The sequence below is a fragment of the Gossypium raimondii genome, chromosome 8 (genome assembly GCF_025698545.1).
Source record: "Gossypium raimondii isolate GPD5lz chromosome 8, ASM2569854v1, whole genome shotgun sequence".
Taxonomy (NCBI): domain Eukaryota; kingdom Viridiplantae; phylum Streptophyta; class Magnoliopsida; order Malvales; family Malvaceae; genus Gossypium; species Gossypium raimondii.
In genome coordinates, this window is record NC_068572.1 from 42,290,060 (window position 1) to 42,309,534 (window position 19,475).

Consider the following 19,475-nt stretch of genomic DNA (forward strand, 5'->3'; position numbering starts at 1 on the left):
CGTCCATCAATACTCTCAGCACGGTATGCAACAAACTCAACCATTTCTAACTCCCAATTGGACTCGACGAACAAATTTACTAAAGACTTTGGAATCAACTACCACGGGGCTTTAGTTGTATGGCCCAACCATGGAACACCAAAATTTTTTTATTTTGAGTTGACTTCATCCTATTAGAAAATTGGTTGGAGAGGTAATCCCTTTCAATTTTATTCATAAACTTCAAAAATATACATAATATTTATAGGAAAGATATATGATATATTCCTAAATATATGGAAAGATACATAATATATTCCTAAATATATACCTAAAAGATATACAATATATGTAGATATTCCTAAAAGACAATATCTCATAATAATATATTCCTAAAAGATATATCATAATAATATATTCCTAAAAGATATCTCATAATAATAATATCCTAACACCCCGCTCAAGTTGGACCATGCAGATCATAAATGCCCAACTTGCTAATAAGACATTCAAATTGCGGTTTACCAAGCGCCTTTATAAAAATGTTAGCCAATTGAACTAAGGTTAGAACATAAGAAGGTGCAATCAACCCATCCTGGATTACATCCCTAACAAAGTGATAATCCACTTCAATATGTTTAGTATGCTTGTGAAATACAGGATTCTATGCAATATGCAATGCAGATTGACTATCACAATATAAAGGAATAGCTTTAGGATGATGAACACCTAAACTCAATAGCAAGGCCGTTAGCCACTTGAGCTCACAAGTGACGGAAGCCATAGACCTATACTCAGCCTTAGCGGAAGAACGAGAAACTATATGTTGCTTCTTAGTTTTCTAGGAAATAGGACAATCTAGAAAGACAAGTCAGCTAGTTAGCGAGTATCGAGTTAATGGACAAGTAACCCAATCTGAATTACACCACCCCTTTAGGGACAAATCATTATCAGATTTCTTTGGAATTCCTTGGCCAGGACAGCCTTTCAAGTACCGAACAACCAATAGAGTCGCGTCCTACTGCTCCTGTCTCGACTTATGCATAAACTGAGATAAGACATGAATCGAGTATGCTAAATCAGGTCTAGTCACTACCAAATAGATCAAATAACCCATTAATTATCTGTATGACTCAGGATCAGTCAAAACTGTCCCTATAGCATGTGTCAAGTTATGATTTTGCTCTATTAGGGATCCTGCAGGCTTTGTTCCCAAAAAACCTATCTCTGAAAGAATATCAAGTGTGTATTTCCTTTGACAAAGAAATATACCCAAAGAACTGTGAGCTACCTCTATCCCCAAAAAATATTTCAAAACACCAAGAACCTTCATATGGAAGCAATAACTGATATACCCGTTAAAATTCTTCAAAGCAGCGGAATCATTCCCCGAAATAATCAAATCATCAACATAAACTAGCACATTAATGTGGAGAGATCCCTTAGTGTATGTAAAAAGAGAATAATCAAAATATGATTGAACAAACTCATACCCTTTCAGTGTAGTAACCAGCTTAGCAAACCAACATCAAAGATTCTTTTTTAATCCATATAAAGACTTGCGCAAATGAAAAAACTAGTTTAGGCTTACCAGGGGCAAAACTTGGAGGAAGCTTCATGTAAACCTCTTCATCAAGATCACCATGCAGAAAGGTATTATGTACATCCATCTTATATAACTCTTAATTTTTTGAGCTACAATAGTTAAGAAAGCACAAACAATCATCATTTTCACCATAGGAGTGAAAGTTTCATTACAGTCAATACCTTCTACTTGGTGATTACCAAAAATGACAAGACGAGCTTTAAGTCTCCCAATACTCCCATCGAAGTTATATTTAATCTTGTACCCCACTTACTACCCAAAGCTTTCTTTCCAAGAGTCATTATCCTTTAAAGCACAAATCTCCTTTTGCACAGCATTACGCCATCTTGCATCATTCACAGCCTCTTTAAAAGACCGTGGCTTGATCCCTGCAATAATAGTTGCAAAAAAATTTTAGTGTTTCACAATAAATTTGTCACAATCAACATAATGCGTTATAGGAAATAGAGTATTTGAGGAAGGCTCTAAAGCAGGATGGACTTTTCTTTATGGGGGTATTAATGACAAAATCCCAAAGCTTGTCGCATGTGAATATGTAATGTGAATGTTGAAGTATACACATTGAATCAAGAAACAAAGTAATAAGTGAAATTATCCCCACAGGGATCGAAATAGGTAAAAATATGGTTGAGTTATTGCTATATGCTATACTAATTAGCCTTATGGAAAAGTAAACAGAATAATGATTTAAAGTGAAGTACTAATGTATGAAATATAAAAATCAAATAATGAATAAAATGTTGTAGCAATGCTACGAGACAAAGTTGAGAGGATTGATGCTGTTGAATGGACAGGTAGGAATTACTTGGATTATGTCTTAATAACATAATAATATCATGGAAAAATCTTGACCAAATTACTGCTCAAAGTATAACTACTGCATTCTGCTTCTTTCGAGAGTTAGAATTAAAGGTATCATTTTAAGTCTTTGTATGTCTATAAGTCTCAAGAAACAATACCTAACAATATTCTTCCTTCCACTGTATAGATCATAACCCTATGCTTAAAGTGCTACGAGTATTCAACCGAGTACTCACTCGTATCATTTGATCATTTTCCAACTTATTTAACCTTTTCAGAATTAAATCAAGTCCAAGGATATACCATGCATTCATCTATGTCTAGAGCTTGCATGCATATCTTTAAAATAATTCAAACTGAATAAAGTAGTATATCTACTCAAAACATCACCATGATCATCAATATATCAAGACAAATCCAGTAATTCCAACCCAAATGAAATTAGCTCATTGGTTGGGATTTAAAATCCAAAATCAGAATAACATTTAGCATTATCATTAATAGTTTAGAAATCACAGAAATTAATTAACAGAATGAAGGTAGAATTGTAGAAAGCTTTCGCCACTCCAAGTTTCACTTCGACGCTGCTAAATAATGTAGGACCCAAGGCTGATTACTCATTCCTTTCCTTGCATTTCTGCTCTCCTCTTAAGCTTCTACCCTCTTATTTTTCTTTGGAATTTTTCACGAGTTTTTCTAGAGAAGAAACTGCTCTCCAAATCCCCCCTCCAAAACCCTTTTCCTTTGTCTTTTTTTTCTCTGTCCTCTTTTATAGGGTAAGTCCCCCTCATTCAACACACTTTTCTCTCTCTTTTTTAGGTGTATTTACCTAGTACACGTACACTTGACTGAGAGTGACGAGGATTGAGTGCTGTGTTAGTATTTTTTTGGAATTTCCATGGCATTTGTGTTGGCAATTCATCCAAAATTTTTCCATGGCAATATTTCACTTCCTTCATTCTCTTCCTCCTTTTTCTCTTTTTCTTCATCCTTCTTTGTAACACCCCTTACCCGAGACCGTTGCCGAAGTCGAGCACGAGCCATTACCTAACTTAACTTACTAGTTCGGAGCATAAAAATTTTCTTTTAAAATTAATTCACTCACGTTCATTCAATATGTCCCTAAAAAGGAATCTCGAGACCATAAATCATGCAATAGAAATAGTTCGGGTCCAAACCGGGAACATTAATAATTTTCCGAATACTAAAACAAATCAAAACAATTCATTTCACTATTCATAATAAAATTGTCCACCTGCGCAATAGTCACTAATTTAATTATAACTCAAGTTAAAAAACTCAAAATTTAGACCCGTAAATTTTTCCTGAAACTAGACTCATATATCTTCTTACCATAAAATTTTTATAATTTTTGTGTAGCCAATTAGTATAGTTTATTCTTTAAAGTCTCCCTGTTTCATTGTTTGATAGCTCGACCCCTATTCACTAAAAATTAATTATCTCATTGTAAAAAATTTGGATAACATTCTCGTTTGTTTTTATTGAAAATAGACTCATTAAGTAATCTAGACATATAAATTATAACTTCCAATTATTTCTATACAATTTTAATGATTTTCTAAATTCGAGCAGGGATTTCAAAACTATTACGACCTGTCTCACTAAAATTCAAATATATAAAAATATAAAACTCTTTTGCTTACTCTATTTCTTTCATGTGAAAATATACTCATTCAAATTTAATTTCATATCTCACTCAGATTCTAATTCAATTTCCACCATTTTTTGTGATTTTTCAAAATCATGTCAATGCTGCTATCCAAAAACTGTTTTAGTGGAAAATGTTGATAACTAAGTTTATAACACATTCACTTTCTTTCAATTAAACCCTATGCATGCCATATAAACCTTAAGATGCACAATAAAATTTACCAAAGTAATCTGGGTAGTGTGCCTTGATGTATTGATCTAATCCACCAATTTCACATCAATCTACAAAGAACATTAATCACACAGGAGTAAGCTTATGTAAGCTTAGTAAGTTCATAGGCATAGAAAATAATTCTTACCGAACATCTTATAACAATTATACAATATATAATTTCACTAATTCTTCCTTTTCTTAATCAATTTAGGAAACGGTTACGGAATTGAGTACTTCATTTTTTTAAAATGCCATAGTATAACTATGGTCTTGCACATAATCACATTTCACACACCGAAGACATAGCCGAGCCATGGTCTTCCATGGAAGCATATATCACACTGATGCCATATCCCGGATATGGTCTTATACAGAAATCAGATATCACATATCACATATCAAATATTGCCATGGTCCAACCATTGTCTTTTCCGTCAATGCGTATGAGTCACTGAACGAAAGTACTCAATCCAATATTCCACTAAATTAGAACTTTTATTCAAACATTTATATTTTCACTATTATCTCAGTTTAATAACATTCATATAAAATAACGTACCATAGCATTCATGAAATTTCAAAGTATAATACAACATTTCCTTCCAACCACAATCTCAAATAATGAATTTACTCAATTGAGCTCAATATCAAATATCAACTTATATTCCAACATTTAGCTTCAATTGCACTTACAAATACTTGTCAAATTAAGGATCATTTTACGGATTTGAGTACATCGTTTGCCCGGTGCCATGATTTGCTTGAATATTTTAAAATGCTATAATTCAGTATGGTTTCCTTCACTGAAATATCATACCTACTTTTCACAACTCAGTATGGTTTTCTTCACTGAAACACCATACCTGCTTTTCACAACTCAGTATGGTCTTCTTCACAGAAACACCATACCTACTTTTCACAACTTAGTATGGCTTTCTTCACTGAAATACCATACCTACTTTTCACAATTTTTCCATGGATTCACCATGGGCTTATTCGCCAATTCATCATTGATTACAGAACGTATGTACTCAATCCTGCGTATCCCTTAATTTAAACTAACAATCTCATTTTTTTCTCATTTTTACCATAATCATAATTTAACAACAGTATACGAATTGATACAATATATCATTCCCACATTAACAATTAATCATAAAAATTCAAATGTATGAACTTACAGGCCAATTTGTAGGATTTGTAAAAGTTCGAGACTATTTTGATACTTTCTCTTTTCGCATTTATCTTCAGATTCCCGATCTATAATATAAAATTTTCCATTAATTAGCATCTAACTCAATACTAATTCACTTCACAATTTATTCCTTCAATTTTGAAATTACACTTTTACCCCAAAATTTATAGTTTTTACAATCTAGTCACTACTCAATTAACACTTTAATTGAACTAATTTTCCTCAAATAACACTTTATCTAATGATTTTAGGCTATTATACAGCCTTTGATATTTAGAATTTCAGTACAAAACCCCAATTCCTAGCTTTTTCACAATTAAGTCCTAAAATCATTTTCTACTAAAATCACTTAATAAAATCATAATATAATAAAATTAAAGCTTCAAATCTATGATAATTCATCATAAAATTATAGTACTCACTCATGGTGACTTTCAAAATCATTCATAGAATCAAAAACAAATGAATTCAATAGTTGGATTTATTTGTAAAAGTCACAAAACATGAAAAATTACAAAGAAAAAGCAAGAATTGAACTTACATGATCAAAAATATGAAAAACCAGCTTGAAAACTCTCTCCTACGGTGTTTTGGCTGAAGAAAAATGATGATATCTCTAGATTTTTCAATTTTGTCTTTATTTTATATGTTTAATTTGTAAAATTTCCAATTTTGCCCTTATTTCTCCTTATTTTCTTGCTGATTTTCTTGCCCAAACCATCCAGCCCATATACTTTAGACCTAATTACATTTTAAATCCCTCCTTATTAGTCACTTAAACTATTTAATCACAATTTAACAAATTTTGCACTATTTTCAATTTAGTTCTTTTTAATTAATTGACTATCCAAACGTTAAAATTTTCTAACAAAACTTTTATACTAACTCAATGACACTCCATAAATATTTATAAAAATATTTATGGCTCGACTTATGAATTTGAGGTCTCGATACCTCGTTTTAGACCCAATTTACCAATTAAATTCTTTTTAAATCACAAAATTCACTAAATCACAGAATTCACTAATTCAAAAATTCTTCTAAATTCACACTTGACCCATAATTATTAATTTATTAAAATTTCAAGCTTACTTGTCGGATTTAGTGATCCCAAATCACTGTTTCTGATACCACTAAAAATTGGGCTGTTACATTCCTGGACCTGCTGCATACAACAACCAATTCATTTCTTCCCAATGGTAAAAGTAACATGAAATGACATTTAAGGCACAATCCAAGCGTTATTATGCAATGTTCTAAACAGAACCTAAAAATGAAAATATATCTACTTAAGTATAGGCATTTAATCAAGCTCAGAGGTTTGAAATATGACATTTTTCAAGAGTTATCGAAGCTTCAACGAGAGAAATTTCTCCTTATGCCCAATTCGAGCACATAATTACCCAAAGCCCCTTGTACCACTCTGTCATCAAAGGAAGAAGAATACACCACAACTGGCAAAAAATCCGCAAGTGGAGAACTCATGGGCTGCGGAATGACAAGCAAAGGTATTGTCGCGAGCTGCAACACCTCTAACTCACCAAAATATGTATCAAAAATTGTGTCTACACTCCCCATATGGAAGAGAAACATTATCGGGCTCAATGGTTGCAATATTCATATCCAAATACAGAAAAGTATTCTAAAAAAATTTCATATCACGGGACTCAGAAAACTTCTTAGAATCCGTATCGTATAAATATCAACCCTATCTTGCCAAAAAGATACCCAAAAAAAACATATTTTCCACTCCGACTAACAAACTTATTGTAACACTCCAATTCTAGCATGTGCAAGATTTTGGTGAGTTGACTCAAATTAATATGTTTGGCGGGGTAGTATCCGTCCAAGAGTTTCCTTTGGCGTATAGAATCAGCATATTCCTAACAATGTTTAAGTCGATGGTGGTTTAATGACAGATCATTATGTTACTTGGAATGAGATAGTAGTCAAGAAAAGAGATGACTATAGAAGGAGTACTCACCTAAGGCGTAGTGTGTCATGTTATTAGAGTTACTGTGCTAGTTGCGTTGTAAGTATAGTAGTTAGGGACCCTCTGGTTAGGGTAATTGGATATTGTCTATATTGGATTCTTATTTATAATCACATTTACAATTCTAGACCATTAATAAAGATATTTTTGAAAGAGCGTGACAAAAGTCAAGTTTTATTACAGGAATATGGGTTTTATCTGTAAATATATATTAGTTAAATGGGCCTAAAAACATAAGTTTTTCTTCTTCTTCCCATTAGGATGTTGTTGTAGGCTTTCTATAAAAGTTGAATACAACTTTTCATCTTTGAGGTAGAACTAAATATCATATCTGAAGTAAAAGATTTCATCATATCCTAGGTAGGTATTTTAGTTATGTATGTGGAATCTTAAAGAGTAAGTTTGTTAACTTTGGTGAACATTAAGATTAAAAGAAGAAGGGCAATATTAGAGAAGATAGTAAAATGTATATGAATGGGTTTTGATGATGTTTCTATGTTCTTTGAGTAGTGATGGATGCTGATTTCAAGTCAAGTGTTTGGATTTGGTTCAGGCTACTGGAGGAAGGTATCAAGTGAATATCCACTCTGGCTCCTATTTGTGAATCGTATGCGTACGATTTACTGAGCAATGATAGACCTGAGGAGTTTAGTGGATGAATAAAACTTAGGAAAAATGATACAAGACCAAGGATAGAATATGCAGACCTTTCATGACTTAAAAGTGGATTGATGAGAATGCAGGTGAAGTCTGAGTGCAAAAATATATAAACTTTCTTGGTGAATCCTTAAGAAAAATGTCTATAATTCTTCTAAGTATGTGTGTTATGAGTTATGATCTGGTAATCTGATTGAGGTATATAGATGATTGGTGATGAATATTATTTTTGCATTTGGCAAAAGGATTAGATAAGTTTGAATGCATGATGATTGGTGCATAGGTAATTGTTATGTTGAGTTTTGTATACATGAATGTGAAATGGATGGTTGTATGTTTATGCTTGAATTGTGTGTTATGAGTTGAGTGTTAGTTAGGTGTATGTTAGTGAATTAAAGTAAGTCTTAGATTATGACAATGCATGAAGAGCCTGTCAAGTGAGCCTGTGTCTATTCACCACAGTGGAGTCTAAAAGGGTTCGCCGGGACTAAAACCACAAACACTGATATGAACCTCTAAAGAAAAATCCCATGGCCATGGCACCCTCTGAAAGGAATTAAAGGATGGTGATTACCCAACAGGGTTCTATGTGTGTCCCAGGATGATGATGGGTAAACCTCACATATCGTGAGTTTAGGCAAACTCATATTGTAAACACGACGTGAAAAATAGCATTTTTGATGAATAATGAAATAATAGCCACTGTGGCGAATTATGAAAGAATAACCTTTGTGGCGATCTCTAAAAGGATAGACTTTTTGGCGATAAACTGAAAGAAACGCCTCTATGGCGCATTCTACAAGACTGGCTTTCGTGGTGTACCCTAGAAAAATGTTCCTTGTGATGGATTCTATATTAAGTTGATTTGCATAATTAGTATGGTTCTTAAGTGTAATCAATAAGACCAAAAAGATATAATGCCTCTATGGTTTACACAGTAAAGTATTATTTAAGATGGTAACTCGATTGAAAATAATGAATTGAAAAGCTATAGATAAGTAAAAGGGTTGTATTGAAAGTGTGACCCAAATAAGAATTTAAGTTTGATTGTTTAAAGGAGGTATCTATCATCTATGTATGTGTTCATGCTCTAATTGTGAAGATATGATGGATCAAAGGTTGAAGGATGTAGTGATGTATCAAAGACATTGACGAAAAAAAGAAAAGATTGCAGAGTAAGGTAGGGTATTTGATGTGTATAAGAATAGAGTTAGAGGAAGTGCTCGTAAAAGACAAAGTTAAAGGTTAAGAGCGATAAGATCGTCATTACGATTCGCCAGTTACAATGTGCAAGTATTGCTCAAGTAGATGATGTTTCCCTCACTAAATTGTTATGAGCTTATCTTCTGTGTATTGTATTACAGGTGAGACAATGTGAGTTTGTGCCAAAGGGGATGATGCCAGAGTTACGCCAAATGAAATGGCATATCAGGTTTTTATACATATAGAGCAAGTTTGGTGGCATGTTCAACATCAAAAATATTAATTAGAAATTCAAATTTTGGGATAATCGTAATAGATGAGGATTTCAATTCAGATTTCTTGTAATTAAATTACCATGTACTGCAGTTCTATTTACCTATTGTGTATGTATATGTAAATTAGTTTGATTCAGTGTGTAGTTAAGTTGAAATTAATTGTAGATTATATAAATAGATTAAGTTTTTTCTGTATTCGTGTAGTAATATCTAAGACCTCGATTGGACAAATCGGATCGACTTTAGGGTGTTACACCTATTACCCTTAGAATGTTGATTATGAGCAAAACATAAGCAGCCAAACACATAAAAATCATCAAACAAATGAGATCTACCAAACAACATTTCATAGAGTGTTTTACCATAAAGACGAGGTGAATGAGCTCGATTGATAAGATGAGAAGCAGCCAAAACACACTCCCCCAAAAAAGATATAGGAAAATTTCGTTAGAAACGTAGAGCATAAGCCACATTTAAAATATGCTAATGTTTCCTCTTGACTCTCCCATTTTTTTGAGGAATACCAACACAAGATTTTATAAAAATGTCATTTGGAAGAAAATAATCCTAAAGACAATTAAATTTCGTCCTATTAACATTTTTTTACAAACTTTATCTATTGAGAAAATTGACGATCAATCATAGCAATAAATGAAATGAAAATCTTGAAAATCTCCTTATTATCCAATAGATATACCCAAACAGCACAGGAGAAATCATCAACAAATGTCAAAAAAATAATAAGATCCACAAGATGAAGGAGTGTCATAAAAACCCCATAAATCACAATTAACTAACACAAAAATACGAGTTGTTTTATGTTCATTAATTGGAAAGGTATTTCTACTTTTCTCAACACAATGACAAATTTCACATAATTTCTTTAAATAATCTCTAGAGTTACTAACATAGGGAAGTAACTTCACTATTTTCTCGGAAGGGTGACCGAATCTTCTATGCCAAAGTTCCAAAGAGGATAAAGCTTCAATCAAAAACTGCTTTGACCGTTGATACCTACCGAAAGTATTAAAGTTCATCCCATCTCTCACTCACTCCAATCAACTCCCTTGAATGAAGGTCCTGAATAGCACATATGTTAGTAGAAAATTGGACAAAACAGTTTGTGTCATCATTCAACTATGATGTAAAGAACATATTTTAAGTGAATTTTATCCGTCAATTTAACCATTCCTTCTTGGGTAGCCACCACTGTTTGGCCATCAGGAAGCCCTACAGAACATTCTACAACTTCTCTAACATTCATAAATCACATAAAATCACTCGTAACATGATTTGAACACCTGTGTCGATAATCTAATTATTTTTGGACTTACCATTCAACCGATTGGTAGTAGATTGTGCATTACTGAACACTGCCAGAAGAAACTGATATTGCTCAACTGTAAAACTAAGAAGTGGTGGTGGTGGAGAAATAGAATCGTCGCTAACCATTGAGAAAAAAATAATTTGTGTTAAACATATGGATTAAATGCCATGACAAAAATACGATAATCCCTTTTAATCTTATTCATATAACTCATGAGTATACATAATGTCACATCCAAAAACCAGGTTAAAAGAAATCGGGTTAGTGAAACCAAGAGTGGTTACGTCTGGCTTTTGAGTTCTGGTTGTGAAAATTTTGTAAAGTGAATTGATTTGGTTCAATGGTCAAGGGATTGTGCTTCTGTGAGGGAGGTTCTGGGTTCGTATCCTTTCCCTTGTATTTTATCAATTTTTTCTAAACCCCTAGCTTTGGGTATCTAATTTTAAGAAATATTTATGTGCATCTGTTGATAAAAATGAGTCTGCGGCTTTAGTGGTAAGGTGTCAGCTTACATTTTTGTCTTGTGTTCGAATCCCTATGTGTGCAAAGTTAATATTATTTTTGTTTTGAACTTTGGGAAAATCTGATAAGGTATCCTTATCAGATTTAATGGGAGTTAGTGGGGATATGGGTGGTTCAATTGAAAATCTTTTTTGAAAATTATTCCCCAAAACCCTCCCACTTCCTTTTCACGTTCTCATATTATTCCCTCCCTCTTTGTCTAACGTTCCACTTTTCTTCTTTCTGTTAATTTCTGCTTTCTTTTATTTTTCCTCTATTTTCCCCTTTTTTCCTTCTATTCTATCATGTTTGTTATTGTTGTCGTTATTATATTGTTGTTCTTGGAGCGATCAAAAGTGGGATATCTGAAAGATATTATTCGAATTTAACTAGTGGGGTAAGTATTGGGTTTTTCCAATGTTAAGGTTTGGTTAGTTCTTCCTACTCATATGATGTTTTATCGTGTTATGAACCTCGTTAGTTATCGGATTGGTTTTCTAGGTAAATTTTTCGAAATGTCTAACCCTCCTACGATTTAGAATCTATTGGTAGGCTAATGTTCGATTGGGTAAGTGATTAATGCTCTCGATTGGGGAGTGATTTGGTTTGTTGAGGCCAATTATTAATGGTTTTGGCTAAATTTTTGTTTTGATTTAGTGTTTTGGTACTAAATTCGGTGTTTAAATCACTGATTTTAGGTTCTGGAATTGTTGCGGTGTGTCGACATCGAAAAAATAGATAGGTGTGTAACAAAAAACTCAAAAAATAGCGAATGGCGCGATGCCGAAAAATCTACTATCGACGTTACACAGTCGTGTGGTAGGTCATGTGGATCACACGGCCATGTGGTAGGCCATGTGGGTCACACAACTGTGTGGCAAGCCGTGTAGGTCACACGATCGTGTGCCAGGTCGTGTGAGCTATATGAGCATGTGTAGGTTGTTTTAGGCCATGTGGGTCAAACGGCTGTGTGGCAAACCATATGGGTCACATGGTCTTGTGGCAAACCGTGTGGGTCACACAGCCATGTGTCAGGCCTTGTAGACTACATGGGCTGGGCTATTGTGCCATGTGGGCCACACAAATAGGTGTAGATTGTGTGTTAGGCTGTGTGGGCCACACAAATAGGACTAGTTGGGTCGCGTGGGCCCATTTTTGGAAAATTGTCACTTTGGGTCATTTTGATTTATGATTCGTAATTAGACTTTCCGTAGGGTCCATACTGCTTAATAAAACTTGAAAATAAGGTATTTGTTAATATGCTTCTGTATGTGATGTGTTTAAGGTATGTAAATTATATATGTATGATCCGTGTTCTGTAAATTCTGATGGTATGTTTTTGTTTTCTTATGTTGGGTATGAAGATACGATGTTTGAATCTGTTAAATTTTGGTATCTTTGGATTTTGTTATATAACCATACATGTGATGTTATGGTCAAAGTTATTTGTTTATTTTGAATTTGTGATACGTCTATTCTACTAAAGCATAGAGTGTCATGCCTTCTGATTTCTGATATGTACGACTAAAAAAGCAGTAGGAGAATTTTTCAATCCAAATGGCATTACCAAAAACTCATAGTGACCGTAACAAGTTCTAAAAATAGTCTTTGACACGTCACAATCCTTAACTCGCAACTGATAATACTCGGATCTGAGATCTATCTTCGAGAACACTATGGCGCCTTTTAATTGGTCAAACAAATCATCAATACATGACAAGGGATACTTATTCTTTATTGTGACTTTATTCAACTGTTTGTAGTCAATACACAATTTTAATGAGTCGTCTTTCTTTTTCACAAATAACACAGGTACACCCTAAGGAGATACGCTCGATTGAATAAACCCTCTGTATAACAATTCTTACAACTGTGGTTTCAACTCTTTTAACTCAGCTGGTGCCATACGATACGAGAATATTGATATCAGTGTAGCTCTAGAAAAAAGATCAATTACAAACTCAACTGCACGATCAGAAGGCAAACCCGATAACTCTTTAGGAAATACATCAATAAACTCACTAACAATCGGTAGTTGATCTAGCTTCTATTCTGAATCTTTAGTATCAAGGATGTATGCTAGAAATGTCTCATTTCCTTTACGTATCAATCTTTGTGCGAACATAAGTGAAATGATTCTAACAATACTATTTGGTGTGTCAGACTCAACTGAAATCATTTCTCCTGTCTGGCATTTCAAATTAATTTGTTTTTGTCTACAATTCACCATGGCATCATGTAACGATAACCAATCCATACCCAGAATAACATCGAATTCTCGAAAGGTTAGTAACATCAAATCAATAGAGAATTCACAGCCTCTAATTTTCAGTGGACATTTGCGACAAACTAAGTTAACTATCACACTCTGACCTAGTGGATTAGTAACTTGAATATCATATTCAGTTGATTCAATAGGTAGTTTCTTTTCCGTTACTAATGCAGTGCAAATATAAGAATGAGTTGACCTAGGGTCAAACAGTGTATCACAGTAACATCAAAGAGATAGAATGTACCAACAATCAATTAGGTGTAGCAGCTTTCTCTCTGGTTCGGATGGCATATGTTCGAGTAGGTGCTCTAGTCTCTAACCGTACAACTGTATCTTTTGTTCCTGTACGAGAAGTCCTAATAGTGTTGTTCTGGCCCGGACGTCTACCTTTCTGAGATGTAGACATTTGTTTTTCATTCTATTCTTTGTTTTCTTTTAACAGTTTTGGACAATTTCAGAGAAAACGATCAGTCAATCTGCATCTATAACATGCCCCCAATTTAGCTCTGCACTTACCAAAATGATATTTTCCACAATGTTTACAACTAGGCTTCGGAGTGTTCTGTACACTTCCCACACTATCAACTGGTTTTGTAGGAGATTTAAAATCATGCTAAATTGATTTATTTTTGTTCGGGTACTCAGACACTGAAGTAGCTCGACTAAAGTCTTCTCTATTCTTCTTCCCTACTGGTAAAGAAAATGTCTTAGTTGAGCCTCTCTTGTTAAATTCTCAAATCCACCTATCTCTCTATAGCTTGCGATTGTACACTTCTTCCATTTTTTGTGCACGATCAAATAAAACAAAAAATTCTTAGATTTCATTACCCCTGATCATCATTTTAATTTCATCATTCAAACCGTCTTCAAATCGAATTCATATTTTTTCATTAGTAGGCACAATTTCTCTAGCATATTTATTGAGATACACAAACTCTCTCTCGTACTTAGCCACTGACTTGTTTCCTTGCCATAATTCAAGAAATTCCCTCTTTTTCTTGTCCAAATATCTTTTTCCAACATACTTCTTTTTAAACTTAGTTTCAAAGAAATCCCAAGAAATTTTCTCTCGATACCACAGCTATCAATGTAGTCCACCAACTATATGCTTCTTCTTTTAACAGTGAAACGACACATCTAAGAAAATTATCAGGAAGGCAAGCCATTTCTTCGATAACTCGCAAGATATTTTGAAGCCAATACTTAGCTTTAACCGGATCATCTTTCGATCTACCTCGAAATTCTTCAGCACAACACTTCCTAAGCTTTTTAATCGGTATGCGTCGACTAGATGCAGTCATAGGAGGAGATGGAGGTGCAATAGGAGGTGTAATGGGGGGTGGAGGTTGTTGAGCCATAGTATTCATTTCCATAAACTCATTAAACCAATGTTCATATACCCAAAAAATATGCTTTTAAGTTCATGTTCAAGTATTTGTGGAATCAAAATATTACTACTTGTCCCTTGTTCTGAGGTCGGCATATTACTATTAAACTCATCATTGTCAGCACGATCAGATCCGTTTGACATCTTTACAATCTATAAGAAAAACAAAGGTTAGGTCAGATCAAACACGTCACACTATCGCAGGTTTATATGGCATGTAATTCTAGACATTACACACGCTATGTTCAGTCTGAGAACTAACTAAATCCTAGTTCTGATACAACTAAATGTAACACCCCTAACCCGTCTCCGTCATCGAATTAGGGTTATAGAGCATTACAGATAAATTAGAATTCATTTAACATCATATCATTAAATATATTCACATTGTTAAAAACCAACCAATCATATGCACTTTTTTCCTTAAATCAAGCCTTCGAGGCCCTAAAAAGAGCTTATAAGTGATTTGAGACTACAGTCAGTGTCCTTGCCCGTGTAACTCACTAAGTTGGGCCACACGACCGTGTCACAAGCCGTGTGTCAGACCATGTAACTCTCTAACTTGTGACACACAACCGTGTGCTAGGTCATATAACACACTGATTTGAAACACACGGCTATGTCTCAGACCATGTGCACCTAAATGAACCTTAACTGACAAGTTTACCATTTCAAGCTTACTTGGACCCTAAGTAATCCATTTACCAACCATAAGACCTATTCAAAATGACATTAAACAAGCTTAAAACATGCTAAATCAACTATCCTAAGTGCCTAACCAATATATCCTCATTGGTACTACAAGTATACACAATTATACAACAATATTAACTATCACCCAAAGCATGTCAATTTACACAATTTAACACTCAACCAATATGTCTATCATAAGCACTTCAGTCACAACATTCTAATAACACATACCATAAACTTGCGCTAAAAACATCTTCCTTAGTTTACCTATATCATTGTTGAAACCATCTTTTTGAAATTTGAAAAATGGGTATCGATTTTGAAAATGAAAATTGGGAGTCGCCAACGGTATTTTATTGTGGTGTGATCGGATCACCTTGAAAATAATTTTAGGTCTGCGAATTTTGAGAAAATAGGTTCGAGAGTCGGTTACGCACGAGGAAGGGTTAGCACCCTCGTAACGCCCAAAATTGGTACCGAATCGGTTGTTTAATGTCTTAATGTCGAAATTTTGAAAAGATTTTAAAATGCGATCCTTGGAAAAGAAAATTTGAATAAAATAAATTGGATGATGAGACTCGCTTATTTCAAAGAAATAAATTGACACACTTAGTAAGTTAGAGTATAACATTTCAAATCCTCGAAATTAAGTTTATCTTTTGACTTTTAAAACCTATGCATTTTGAGAAGGATATCCGATTATTCGGGTCAAATGACAAAATCAAAACCCAAAAAGTTAGGGTTCGATTTCACAAAATTCCTAAATAACGAACATTGCCTTTATTTTTAAAATCCTCGTCTCGAGAAAATAACATGTCATATCCTATGCGTTAGGGCACAATGTGTCGAATTCCCGAGAATGAGTTTTTATTTTGGAATTTCTATGTTCAAATTGAAAAAGGGGTATTCGGTTATTTAAAATCAAAAAGGAGAATGGAAGCCCAGTAAGTTAGGGCACAATCCTCTCGAGAATTTTGGATACCGAGCATTTTGAAGGTTTATGAAAATTAAATGATTTGAATGTTTCAATGAAACTCCATTTTAAAACAAATGTAATATGATTGAATGTTGAAATATGATATACAAGATAGTTGAATGAGTAATAGATAAATGCAAATCAGAATAGCAACAATGATTTTAATCACATTATACAAATAACAATATCAAAACTCGAAATCTAAATAAACCAATCATCTATTTTGAAAGGTACACTAAGACAAAAACAATATAATTAATATATTCTATATAAAAAGTTACCATAAACTATAGACATGACTTCCAAATAGACTTAAGGTGAAAAATAACAACCTTGAATAATAGTATTTAAAAAAGAAAATTATTATACAAACATTTAGCATATAAATATACAAAATGAACTTTAAGATATAACCTAAAACAAAACATTAAAATATATACAAATTATATCAAATTCTTATAGAAATATATATATTAATAAATAACCAATCAAATAATAACATGTTAAGTTTGAAAATAAGAGTATATAATGGATTAAAAAAATAATGCATGATAAATTTAAAACAAGTTAATGATGATTTAAAAAATAGCAACATACTACATCTTAAAATTATATTAATAATAGGTTAAAAAATAATGTCAAACTAAGTATTAAAATAGGTAGTAAATAAATATATTAAAATAAGTACTAGTGCGATTTTAAAATTATGTTCTTAAAGACCAAGCTGAAATTAAAACATAGTTTAAAATATAAAGAAGAAATAAGAGTAAAAATAATAATTATAATAATAATAACAGTACAAAAATAACCGAAGGACTGATTTTGAAATCAAAATGGAAATTTGAGGGCCAATTCGAAATGAATACAAATATGCGAACCCCATTGAACACACACATAACAGTGAGGGGTCAAAGGGGAAATTAATCCCTACTCTCCCAAAACGCCACGTTCCAATGGGGATCGAATTGCAATCAGCAGAAAATTGTATGACCAAAATTAAAGTAACAAAGAAACTAGATTGAACTACGATACAAAAGCAGAAGGACTTGATGCGCAAATATCCCTCCCCTACCAAAACGTGCGGATCTAGCCGCGGTTGGATCGGGTCATTGGGCATGGTAGATATACGGCGTCGTTTGGGTGCTAGGAACCCTAGCTCAAAACGGCGTCGTACGATGCCATAATTTAAACTAAAACTTTCTAAAAAAAACATTTGTAACTTATGTTCTCTTAAAAAAATATGCTGCTCCTCTGCTAGGGTTTTGAAACCCATCCCAGTGCTGTCGCGGATCTGCTACTCCTTCGCCATAGCTCCGCCACAGACGACGATTTGAGCCGACGAGGAGTCCATAGACCGCCAGGTAAGTTTCTCCTTCGACTCCTCCCTTTTGCCCCTCTTTTACACACGAATAATAATACAAAATAGAAAAAGAAAAAACGCAGACAGAAAAAAAAGAAGGAAAGACCACCTTCTAAAACACTTTGATTTTTTTTGTCTCTTGATCTTCTTTTTTCTGAATTTCCTTTACAATATGCGTGTCTATCTCCCCCTTTTACAGATTCTGATTTAATGGCTTATAGCTGAAGATAAAAACAAAAAAAACTTCAACGAAATATCTATTTTTCTTTTATTCGCTGTTGTTTTCTGTTTTTTGATGCGTTTGCTGTGTCCTTGTTGCAGGTATACGACCATCCTGAAGGTATGGAAAGGATGACACACGCACCTGGTGGTGATACATGCGCGGAGTCTGGATCCACTGTTGCGGCGACATCGAATCCCTAGAAGCTTCTAGGGTGCTCCACTGATTTAGGCTGAGCTTGGAAGATCCGGGTTTAGGGTCTGTTGGGGTCTAGTATTTTTTGAGTCTTGGGTTTGATGTAATTTTGGGTTATTTGGGTTCGGTGGGTCTGTAAATGGACATTTGAACTGTTATTAATTTTTTTGGTTTATTTTTTTGTTTTGATTTGATTTTATATTACTGGCCGGGCAAATCGGCCTATTACAGCTGCCCCTCTTTGCTCATTGTCATGTAACGGGAATGAAGCAAAGACTAAAAAAGGGCCAATTTTGCCCGGTCGTGCTGGACCTTAGTGCTCTTCCTCTTCAAGTAGCCTCATTCCACCCTACTGCATCTTTAGAGGTATTGGAATTGGTGCTTCGATCCATTCCACCACAACGTCAGGGAGATAGGATTATCGGCTTCCATCTGCTTCCTTACACTTGAAGATAAGATTCGCAATCTTCAACCTACTCTGCTGCTGCTCAAGGAGACAAGGTTCGGTGGCGTAAATCTGCTTCCCGCTATATTGGAAAGATAAGATTTGCCGTCTTGGATTTGATCTGCAATTTCCAACCTATTCCATTACTAGTCAGGGACATAGGACTTGTGGCTTAAATCCGTTTCCCTACTCCTGGGAAAGATAAGATTCGTCGTCTTCGATCTGCTCCGCTAGTGCTTAGGGAGATAAGATTTGTCATCTTTAACCAGCTCCACTGCAACCGATGGAGGCAAGGCTTTGTTTTTGATCTGCTTCGTTGTTAATATAGGAAGGCAAGATCTGCTATCTTTAACCAGCTCCACTGTAACCGATTGAGGCAAGGCTTTGTTTCCAATCTGCTTCGCTGTCAATGCAGGAAGGCAAGATCTGCTATCTTTAATTGGCTCCACTACAATCAATGGAGGCAAGGCTTTGTTTTTGATCTGCTTCGCTGTTAACGCAGGAA